Below are 11427 nucleotides of genomic sequence, written 5' to 3'. Positions count from 1 at the left end.
ATCAAATGAGATGAGGCATAGGAAAACACTTCACAGACATTTGGTTAAAGTGTAAAATGTTTGCACCTGGCTGTAAAGCAAGTCATGTTCCTGGACTGAAGAAACTCCAAGGAGATTAGTTGCTAGGGAGAGGAAGCCGGGCATTGCTACATGATGTCATTACCCGGTGCCCACAGTTTCCAGGCTGGGCTGGGCCGTGGGCTGCATTTTGCGCCATGGGGTCTCAGCAGCGTTGGATACGATTTGGTGGGCTGTCACTCCAGGGTGCTGGCGGGGCCTGTGTCCCACTTGGGGGAAACCGGGTGTTGCTTTCTGGGCACCAGATCTGCGGTGCCATTTCTCTGCAAATGGCTAGTGCACATCAGGGCAGTTCCTGTGTTGAGTGTCTGCCCCCTGGTGATAAGTGCACGTCATAATGACTGGCCGAATGGTTGGACACTTAGCATATTAGCCTTTTATATATATAGATATATATATTTAATATATTTTTATTGATTTCAGAGAGGAAGGGTGAGGGAGAGAGAGATAGAAACCATTGATTGGCTACCTCCTGCTTGCCCCTTACTGGGGATGGAGCCCGCAACTGGGGCATGTGCCCTTGACCGGAATCAAACCTGGGACCTTTCAGCCCGAAGGTGGAAGCTCTATCCACTGAGCCAAACCGGCTAGGACTGGATCCAACAATATATTAAAAAGATCACACAGACTGGCTGCTTTGCACTGTCCCTGTGGCTGCATCTCTACTCGCAGCAACCACTTCTGCCACACGCCTCTTCAGCTGCCCAGCTTCTTTGCCAGAGTCCTCCAATTCTCGCTTTTTAGAAAAAATCCGCTGCATAGGATCATCGGCGTGCCCCACCATGTCATACCGGCCGTGGACACCACCTCCGACATCACCACCAAAGACTTAAAGGAGAAGAAGGAGGTTGTGGAGGAGGCAGAAAACAGAAGAGATGCACTTGTGAATGGGAATGCTAATGAGGAAAATGGGGAGCAGGAGGCTGACAATGAGGTAGATGAAGAAGAGAAAGAAAAAGGGGAGGAGAAAAAGGAGGGGAAGGAAGAGAAGGAGGAAGAGGAAGGTGAGAAAGAGGATGGAGATGAAGATGAGGAGGCTGAGGCAGCTACGGGCAAATGGGCAGCTGAACCAAGAAACAGAAGACTGATGAGATGACTGGACAGCAAAAAAGGAAAAGTTAAATTAAAAAAAGGCCTTCATGACCTATTCACCCTCCACTTCCCATCTCAGAATATAAATGTGGGCGCCTTTGAGTAGAGACTCTGGGCCACCGGCCTGCCCACTCACCTTGGGCAGTGCCCCCGCAGATGGCATGCACTCTCCACCACCCAACCAAAACCACACTGGGAATGTGCAACATGGGAGGAAAAAGAACCAAAGCTTCCAAGGTCCTGCTTTTTTTCTTAAAAGTACTTTAAAAAGGAAAATTTGTTTGTATTTTTTATTTTCATTTTATATTTTTTGTACATATTGTTAGAGGTCAGCCATTTTTAATGATCTTGGGATGACCAAAAACCAGCCTTTGGAGCGTTCTCTGTCCTACTTCTGACTTTATTTGTGGTGTGACCATGTTCATTAAAATCTCAAAGAAGAAAGAAAACCTTGTAAAAAAAAAAAAAAAAAAGGAAAAACAACAAGAAAATCTTATTCTGAGCATTCCAGTAACTTTTTGTGTATAGTAGCTGTACTATAAGTAGTTGGTTTGTGTGAGATGGTTAAAAAGGCCAAAGATAAAAAGGTTTTCTTTTTTCTCTATTTTGGTATAGGAGGTTGCTGTTTATTTATTTATTTATTTAGGCCTGTTTAATGTATGTGTGAAACAATGTTGTCCAACAATAAGCAGGAATTTTATTTTGCTGAGTTGTTCTAAAAAATCATACACCATGACCAAGTGGGATTTATTTCAGAGATGCAAGGCTGGTACAATATTCACAAATCAATAAACATGATAAATCACATAAACAAATTGAAAGACAAAAATCACATGATCATATCAATAAATGCAGAAAAAGCATTTGACAAAATCCAACACCCATTTTTTAATAAAAACTCTCAATAAGGTGGGAATAGAGGAATCTTATATCAACAATATATATGACAAACCTACAGCAAACATTATACTCAATGGGCAAAAACTAAAACCATTTCCCCTAAGAACAGGAACAAGACAGGGATGTCTGCTTTCACCACTCTTATTCAACATAATACTAGAAGTCCTAGCCACAGCAATTAGACAAGAAGAAGAAATAAAGGCATCCATATTGGAAAGGAGGAAGTAAAACTCTCATTATTCGCAGATGACATGATATTGTACATAGAAGACTCCACTAAAAAACTACTAGATTTAATAAGTGAATTTAGCAATGTAGCAGAATACAAAATCAACACCCAAAAATCGATGGAATATATATATTATTTTTTTAATCCTCACCCAAGGACATTTGTCCATTGATTTTTATTTTATTTTTTTATTTTTTAATAAATCTTTATTCAGATTATTACAATTATTTCTCCTTTTTCTCCCCATATCTCCCCTCCACCCATTTCCCACCCCACCTTCTGCCCTTACCTCCCCCCCACTGTCCTCATCCATAGGTGTATGATTTTTGTCCAGTCTCTTCATGAACCCCCCATACCCCTTTCCCCCTGAGAATTATCAGCCCACTCCCTTTCTATGCCCCTGATTCTATTATATTCACCAGATTATTCTGTCCCTCAGGTTTTTAATTCACTTGATTTTTAGGTTCACTTGTTGATAGATATGTATTTGTTGTTCATAATTTTTCTCTTTACTTTTTTCTTCTTCCTCTTCTTTAAGAATACCTTTCAGCATTTCATATAATACTGGTTTGGTGGTGATGAACTCCTTTAGCTTTTTCTTGTCTGTGAAACTCTTTATCTGCCCTTCAATTCTGAATGATAGCTTTGCTGGGTAGAGTAATCTTGGTTGTAGGTTCTTGCTATTCATCACATTGAAAATTTCTTGCCACTCCCGTCTGGCCTGCATAGTTTCTGTTGAAAAGTCAGCTGACAGTCGTATGGGTGCTCCCTTGTAGGTAACTAACTGTTTTTCTCTTGCTGCTTTTAATATTCTCTCTTTGTCTTTTGCTCTTGGCATTTTAATTATGATGTGTCTTGGTGTGGTCCTCTTTGGATTCCTTTTGTTTGGGGTTCTGTGGGCTTCCTGGACTTGTAAGTCTATTTCTTTCACCAGGTGTGGGAAGTTTTCGTTCATTATTTCTTCAAATAGGTTTTCAATATCTTGCTCTCTCTCTTCTTCTGGCACCCCCATAATTCTGATGTTGGTACGCTTGAAGTTGTCCCAGAGTCTTCTTACATTATCTTCAACTTTTTGGATTTTTTTTTTTTGCTTTTTGCTTTTTCGGTTGAGTGTTTTTTGCTTCTTTGTAATTCAATTCTTTGACTTGATTTTTGTGTTCCTCTTGTCTGTTTTTGGGTCTCTGTATAATATTTTTTATTTCAGTCAGTGTATGTTTAATTTCTAGTTGGTCCTTTTTCATATCTTCGAGGGTCTCGTTATATTTATCGGCCTTTTCTAGGATATTCTTAAAAAGCCTTATAACCGTGGTTTTGAATTCTATATTCAGTCGTTTGTTTTCCTCCATTTCTTTCGTTTGTGATCTGATTCTTTGATGCCTCATTTTCACTGCTTCCCTAAGTTGGTAAGGTAGATTTGTGTGCTAGGTTTCCAATATGGCCCAGTGGGTCGGCCTCCCCAGTTAACCTGAGGTGGACACTCTTGGTGCACCCCTTTGTGGACTGTGTGTACAGCCTTGTTGTAATTAAGTCTTGATCGTTGTTGGTATCACTGGGAAGAAGTGACCTCCAGGCCAGTTGGCTGTAAGGATCAGCTGTGTCTATGCTGGGAGAAATTCGGTGCTGGAGACAGCCTTATAGGATTAGACTTGCCAAATTGCAATAGCCTCTGTGCTCAGCTTGGATGGGGTGGAGCCTCAGTCTTGGCTTCCCGTCAGCCTTGCCCTTGCGCGCACGTGCGTGCCTTCAGACCTCTGCCTTCCCAGCTCCTGAGTCTCTGCCCGAGAGTCCAGACTCCCCCCACAGGAGCGTGGGTCCCCAGGGGCTCGCCTGGAACTGGGGTTCACTGCAGTCAGAACTGGGGCTCAGTGCATTCAGGAGCCTCTGACTCCCTTCCACTAGGGAAAGCCTGTGGCAACCTCCGCAGCCTTTGTGCGCACTGGCGCACGCGCACTTTCAGTCCTCCGCCTTCCCCGGCTCCCGAGTCTCCGCCCGAGAGTCCAGACTCCCCCCACAAGAGCCTGGGTCCCCAGGGGCCCGCCTGGAACTGGGGTTCACTGCAGTCAGGACTGGGGCTCAGTGCATTCAGGAGCCTCTGACTCCCTTCCACTAGGGAAAGCCTGTGGCAACCTCCGCAGCCTTTGTGCGCACTGGCGCGCGTGCACTTTCAGTTCTCCGCCTTCCCCGGCTCCCAGTCTCCGCCCGAGAGTCCAGACTCCCCCTGTAAGAGCGTGGGTCCCCAGGGGCTCGCCCGGAACTGGGGTTCAGTGCAGTCAGAACTGGGGTTCAGTGCGTTCGGGGGCTTCCTTCCCCCTTCCGCCAGAGAAAGTCAGCCAGGCTCTCAGCCGCCCTTCCTCTCTGCGCACACAAAGACCCTTTGCCATACCTCCAATTCTCTGTGAGCTTTTCTCTTTCCTTCTAGTTGTAGAATTTTCACTCAGCCAGCTTTCCTGTGGTTCTGGATGGTGTCCGTTCTGTCTTTTAGTTGTAGTTTTGAAATTGTTGTGCCAGGCAGCAATTTCGGTGTTTACCTATGCCGCCATCTTGGTTTCTCTCATCTGTCCATTGATTTTTAGAGAAAGGGAAAGACAGAGAGAAATATCGATGTGTTGCCTCCTGTACACACCTGGACCAGGGCCTGAGCCAGGGAGGAGCATGCAAGGAAGTATGTGCCCTTGAACAGAATCATACCCAGGACCCTGTGGTCCTCAGGCAGATGCTCCAACCACTGAGCAAAACTGGCTAGGGCTTGATGGCTTTTTTATACACCAATAATGAATTCTCAGAAAGAGAAACTAAACAAACAATCCCATTTTCCATTGCAATGAAAAATTAAGATACTTGGGGATAAACTTAACCAAGGAAGTAAAGACCTGTACTTGGAAAACTACAGGACATTGAAAAAAAAGAGAGATAGAGGAAGATATAAACAAGTGGAAGAATATACCATATTCATGGATTGGTAGAATGAAGATCATTAAAATGTCCTACTACACAAGGCAATCTATAGATTCAATGCAATCCTTATGAAAATACCAATAGCATATTTCACAGATACAGAACAAATACTCCAAAAATTTATATGAAACCAAAAAAGACCCCAAATAGCCACAGCAATCTTGAGAAACAAGTACAAAATTGGAGGAATCACAATACCAGATATCAAATTATACTACAAAGCCACTGTACTCATAACAGGCTGGTACTGGTATAAGAACAGGCATAAAGATCAATGGAACAGAACAGAGACCCCAAAAATTGACCCAAGCCATTACACTCAATTAATATTTGACAAAGGAGGCAAGAGCATACAATGGAGTCAAGACAGTCTTTTCAATAAATGGTGTTGGAAAAATTGGATAGATACATGCAACGAAAATGAAACTAGACCAGCAACTTATACCATACACAAGAATAAACTCAAAATGGATAAAACACTTAAAGGTAAGTCATGAAACCATAAAAGAACTAGAAGAAACCATGGGCACCAAAATCTTAGACATCTCTAGTAGCAATATGTTTACAAGTACATCTCCAAAGGCAAATGAAACTAAGGAGAACATAAGCAAATGGGACTACATTAAAAAAAAAAAAAAAAAAAAAGGCTTCTGCACAGCAAAAGAAACCATCAACAAAATGAAAAGGGCAGGGAGGAACCAAGGTGGTGGCATAGGTAAACACCTGAACTTGCTGTCTCGCACAACCACATCAAAACTACAACTAAAAGAAAAAACTGATATCATCCAGAACCATGGGAAGGCTGGCTGAGTGGAAGTTCTACAACAAGAAGGAAAGAGAAAAGCGCATCTAGACTGGTAGGAGGTGCAGAGGTGCAGAAGAGGGAAGGTACAGAGGCGCACGTGGAAATGGGCTGGCAACTGGGTACGCTGTGGTCTTTTTCAATCAGAGGGAGATACAAACTCCCGACTGCTCTGAATTCCAGTACCGGGAGAGACTCTGGGGACCCAGACTGATATGGGGAGAAACTGGACTGTCTGGCATCAGGCCGGAACATGAGGGCGGCTTTCTCTCAGGGGTGGTCGCAGCGTTCATTGATCCTGCACGGGACCACAGGACACAGAGACCCAGGGACCTATTTGGGGCAGGGCCAACGGGCAACCATTGCTGTTTGCACCATCCTGTGAGTCCTTGAGACCACGCCCCACCCAATTTACAACCCCACCCAAGCTGTGCACAGAAGCATTTGCATATAAATGGCCTGGCTTTTTGCAACCTGACCTAACAAACTGCAAGTGGGTCAAAGAACCCCAGAGCTCCCAAAAGAAGGCCTAAGGCTTGTCAGCAACCTGCATTGCTTCACAGCTGTACCTCATCTGGGCACCCCCAAACCCCAAACAAAGAGGAGGATGAATCTGTAGATCTCTCTGTAGCTCCTGCTGGGTGGCCTCAGGCAGTGGTTGACTTTGCACCTCCTTGGAGATCCAAGAGCCAGTGCACCCAGTGGTCAAAGTGAGACCACACCAGATTACAACTCTTCACATCCATAAGAGACACACTTAGGGGACAGACTCCATGAGCACCAAAGCCCCACTGAAGCAAGTCCTGCCCCATAAGGGTATTTCAAGCACAGCAGTTCTCCCATTGTAGACACAACTGGTCCTCACAGCCAATTGGTCTGGAGGTCAGTTCCTCCCAGTGATACCAACAGCAATCAAGGCTTAACTACACCAAGACTGTGCACACAGCCCACAAAGGGGTGCACCAAGAGTGTCCACCTCAGGTGACTGGGGAGGCTGAGCCACTGGGCCCTATAGGACACCTAGCACACAAAGCCACTCTATCAACACAGGGAAGCAGCCAAAATGCAGAGACAAAGAAACATGTCACAAATGAAAGAAATGGAGGAAAGCAAACTACTGGATATGGAGTTCAAAATCATGGTTATAAGGTTACTCAAGAATCTTCTAGAAACCTCCGAGAAATTTAGTGAGACCCTCAAGGACATGAAAAAGGACCAATTAGAAATTAAGCATACACTGACTGAAATAAAGAATAATATAGAGAGATCCAACAGCAGACTAGAGGATCACAAGAATCAAGTCAAAGATTTGAAATACGAAGAAGCAAAAAACACCCAACTAGAAAAGCAAAAAGAATCCAAAAATATGAAGATAGTGTAAGGAGCCTCTGGGACAACTTCAAGGGTACCAACATCCGAATTATGGGGGTGCCAGAAGAAGAGAGAGAGCAAGATATTGAAAACCTATTTGAAGAAATAATGGCAGCAAACTTCCCCTACCTGGTGAAAGAAATAGACTTACAAGTCCAGGAAGCACACAGAACCCCAAACAAAAGGAATCCAAAGAGGATCACACCATAATTAAAGACACATCATAATTAAAATGCCAAGAGCAAAAGACAAAGAGAGAATATTAAAAGCAGCAAGAGAAAAACAGTTAGTTACCTACAAGGGAGTACCCATACGAATGTCACCTGATTTCTCAACAGAAACTATGCAGGCCAGAAGGGAGTGGCAAGAAATATTCTAAGTGATGAATGGCAAGAACCTACTATCAAGATTACTCTACCCAGCAAAGCTCTCATTTAGAATTGAAGGTCAGATAAAGAACTTCACAGACAAGAAAAAGCTAAAGGAATTCATCACCGCCAAACCAGTATTATATGAAATGCTGAAGGGTATTCTTTAAGAAGAGGAAGAAGAAGAAAAAGGTAAAGATAAAAATTATGAACAACAAAGTGACAACAAATACATATCTATCAACAAGTGAATCTAAAAATCAAGTGAATAAAAAATATGATGAACAGAATAAACTGGTGAATATAATAGAATCAGGGGCATAGAAAGGGAGTGGACTGACAATTCTCGGGGGGAAGGGGGTGTAGGGGGTGAGGGAAGAGACTGGACAAAAATCGAACACCTATGGACGAGGACAATGCAGGGGGTAAGGGCAGAGGGTGGGGTGGGAACCGGGTGGAGGGGAGCTATGGGGGACAAAAGAGGAACAACTGTAATAATCTAAACAATAAAGACTTATTTTAAAAAAATGAAAAGGGCACCCACTGGGTCTGAGAACATATTTGGCAATGATACATCTGATAAAGGGTTAATATCCAAAATATAGAAGGAACTCATACAACTTAACAAAATGCAGACAAACAATCCAATTAAAAGATGAGCAAAGAAACTAAATAGACACTTCTCCAAAGTGGACATAGAGATGGCCAAGAGACATGAAAAATGCTCAGTCACTCATCATCAGAGAGATGCAAATTAAAACAACAATGAGGTATCACTTCACACCTGTCAGAATGGCTACCATCAGCAAATCAACAAATGACAAGTGCTGGCAAGGCTGTGGAGAAAAGGGAACCCTCATGTACTGCTGGTGGGAATGCAGACTGGTGTAGCCATTATGGAAAACAGTATGGAGTTTCCTCAAAAAATTAAATATGGAACTGACATTTGACCCAGTGATCCCACTTCTAGGATTATATCCTGAGAAATTAGAAACACCAACCAGAAAGAAAGTATGCACCCCTGTGTTCATAGCGGCATTATTTACAATAGCTAAGATCTGGAAACAGCCCAAGTGCCCATCTGTAGATGAGTGGATAAAAAACTGTGGTACATCTACATCATGGAATACTGTGCAGCAGTAAAAAAGAAGAATCTCGCCGAAACCGGTTTGGCTCAGTGGATAGAGCGTCAGCCTGCAGACTGAAGGGTCCTGGGTTCGATTCCGGTCAAGGGCATGTGCCTTGGTTGCGGGCACATCTCCAGTGGGAGGTGTGCAGGAAGCAGCTGATCGATGTTTCTCTCTCATTGATGTTTCTAACTTTCTATCCCTCTCCCTTCCTCCCTGTAAAAAATCAATAAAATATATTTAAAAAAAAAAAAAAAAAAAGAAGAAGAATCTCTTACCCTTTGAGTCAGCATGGAGGGACCTGGAGAGTATTATGCTAAGAGAAATAAGCCAGTCAGAGAAAGACAAGTACCACATGATCTCACTCACATATGGAATCTAAGTAACAAAATAAACTGAGGAACAAAATAGATCCAGAGACACAGAAGCACAGAACAGACTGTGGAATCTCAGAGGGAAGGCGGGGGAGGGTGGGTGTGTGGAATCAACCAAGAACTTGTATGCATGTATGCATAACCCTTGGACACAGGGTTATGCATATAGGTTGGTGAGGGCCTGGGGCAGGGAGCAAGAGTGGTCTAAAGGGGTCAATGGGGGGAAAAGGAGGACATATGTAATATTTTCAATAATAAACATTTTAAAAATAAAATAAAAGGAAAAAATAAAAAAGGAAGTGATTTGAAAAGATACGGCATTGCTTATTTATCTTGCTGAAAGTAGTTTGTTCTTAGAAGAAATTAGAAGGAAAGGTGTTTTTACAAACAAGTTTGTTGCTCCCCATATTTCTGGCTTCCTTTTAGAATCGGCTTCACAAGTTTCTGAAGCTCAGGAACCAAATGTCCTGGCTTGGAGCACCTGCCACTGTCCAGCTCCATCTGCGCTTTGTATCTTAGTTTGATTTCTGATGACTTTTGAAATCCCCTAATCCAAACCCACTCTCAACAGGATGAGAGCACTGTCCGTAGCAGGTAACATGAACCACCTCTTTGGATGGCAATTCCTCTTTCCAGACTTTACTGTTCAGGTGCATGTACAGGCCCCAGGTGGGAGCACAGACTTCTCAGGGCATGTCTGTAACAGCAGATACTGGAAACACCCTAAAATGCTAACCTGAATCACTTGGATGACAAGTTTTGCTCTGCTTATTAAGTTTGAGATACAATATAGAGATGACACCTACAACGTCTAGTGTATTATAGTGTCTTAGCTTGAAAAATGAGACATGTGTTTAGCTGGTTACCAATAGGGACTACTTATGTATTAAATGGAATACTCCATGGCTGTTAAAAAGGAGGAAATGTACATATGTCATATGGGCACTTGTAAAATAATAAGATGCAAAATATATATGTAGAATAAGTTATTTTTTTTACAAAGCAAAGCCAACACATCCTATATAGTAAAACCCTAATATGCAAATCAACCAAACGGCTGAGTGACCAGTCCCTATGACGTGCACTGACCACCAGGGGGCAGATGCTCAACACAGGAGCTGCCCCCTGGTGGTCAGTGTGCTCCCACAGGGGAGCGCTGCTCAGCCAGAAGCCGGGCTCAAGGTTGGTGAGTGCAGTAGCGGTGGCGGGAACCTCTCCTGCCTCTGTGGCAGTGCTAAGGACCCCGTGGGGAGTGGGCCTAAGCCGTCAGTCAGACATCCCCCAAGGGGTTCAGGACTGTGAGAGGGCGCAGGCTGGGCTGAGGGACCCCCCGCCCCCCCCCCCCCCCCCCCCCGCCAACAGTGCATGAATGTCATGCACCGGGCCTCTAGTAATTGTATAAAAATAGAAAAAGACAAGTAGCATATATATATAGCAAACATAATTACAGTGCCCATCTCTGGGTGTCTGTGAGAATATGAGGAGTCTTCATTTTCTACATTATATGTTTCCATGATGCTTGAATTTAAGAGGAAACCAATACTGATACATTATAAATCATGGTCATGGAGGGTACTTACTAGTCTATTCAAGGTTGTTTCCTACTTAAGTGCTACTCTTTGCTGGTTGCAAACTTTGTTACCACTGGCAACAAGGTAAGTAAAAAAACAGAACCAACTGAAGAGGGTATAGACCAGCTCAGGTTGTTCAACTTGCAAGGCAAGTTTTACATGAATTAGTCCCATGAAGTAGGACCACATACCATGATGAATTAGATTAAGAAACAAACGCACAAACAGAAAAGGGGTCCTTCCCACAGAGTTGGAGAAGCACTGTGCTGCCCAGTTCCCTTGCAGTGTGCTGTTCTGGAATAATCGCTTCCCGATCTCGATCTCATTTTCCCTGTGTGGGTTGTGCAATGAGGGACATGACATCCAACTAAGACAAACTCTAGATGTGCCATAAAAAGCAATAGAAAGTGATATCAGAGAACATGGTGGAGCAAGGACCTCCCAACATGCCCTCCTCCATAAAAATGAGAAAACTAGTAAAAATAGTCAGAATGAACTTTTTTCAGAACTCTGGAAATTAACCAAAGTCTTATGGCAATCAATGGAGCATTTATGTAAAA

The 11427-nt window shown here is 43.3% G+C and overlaps 1 pseudogene across 1 annotated transcript; it reads left to right on the top strand.

The window, feature by feature from the left end:
- Window positions 1–415: 415 nt before the first annotated feature.
- LOC308233525 lies at window positions 416–1166 on the top strand (annotated as a pseudogene). Its single transcript has 2 exons — window positions 416–430; window positions 779–1166. The product of its transcript is annotated as an uncharacterized misc_RNA (transcript).
- Window positions 1167–11427: the final 10261 nt, after the last annotated feature.

The sequence above is a fragment of the Plecotus auritus genome (assembly GCF_963455305.1).
Source record: "Plecotus auritus genome assembly, chromosome: 9".
NCBI classification, from domain to species: domain Eukaryota; kingdom Metazoa; phylum Chordata; class Mammalia; order Chiroptera; family Vespertilionidae; genus Plecotus; species Plecotus auritus.
This window is presented reverse-complemented; position numbering and strand designations above follow the sequence as displayed.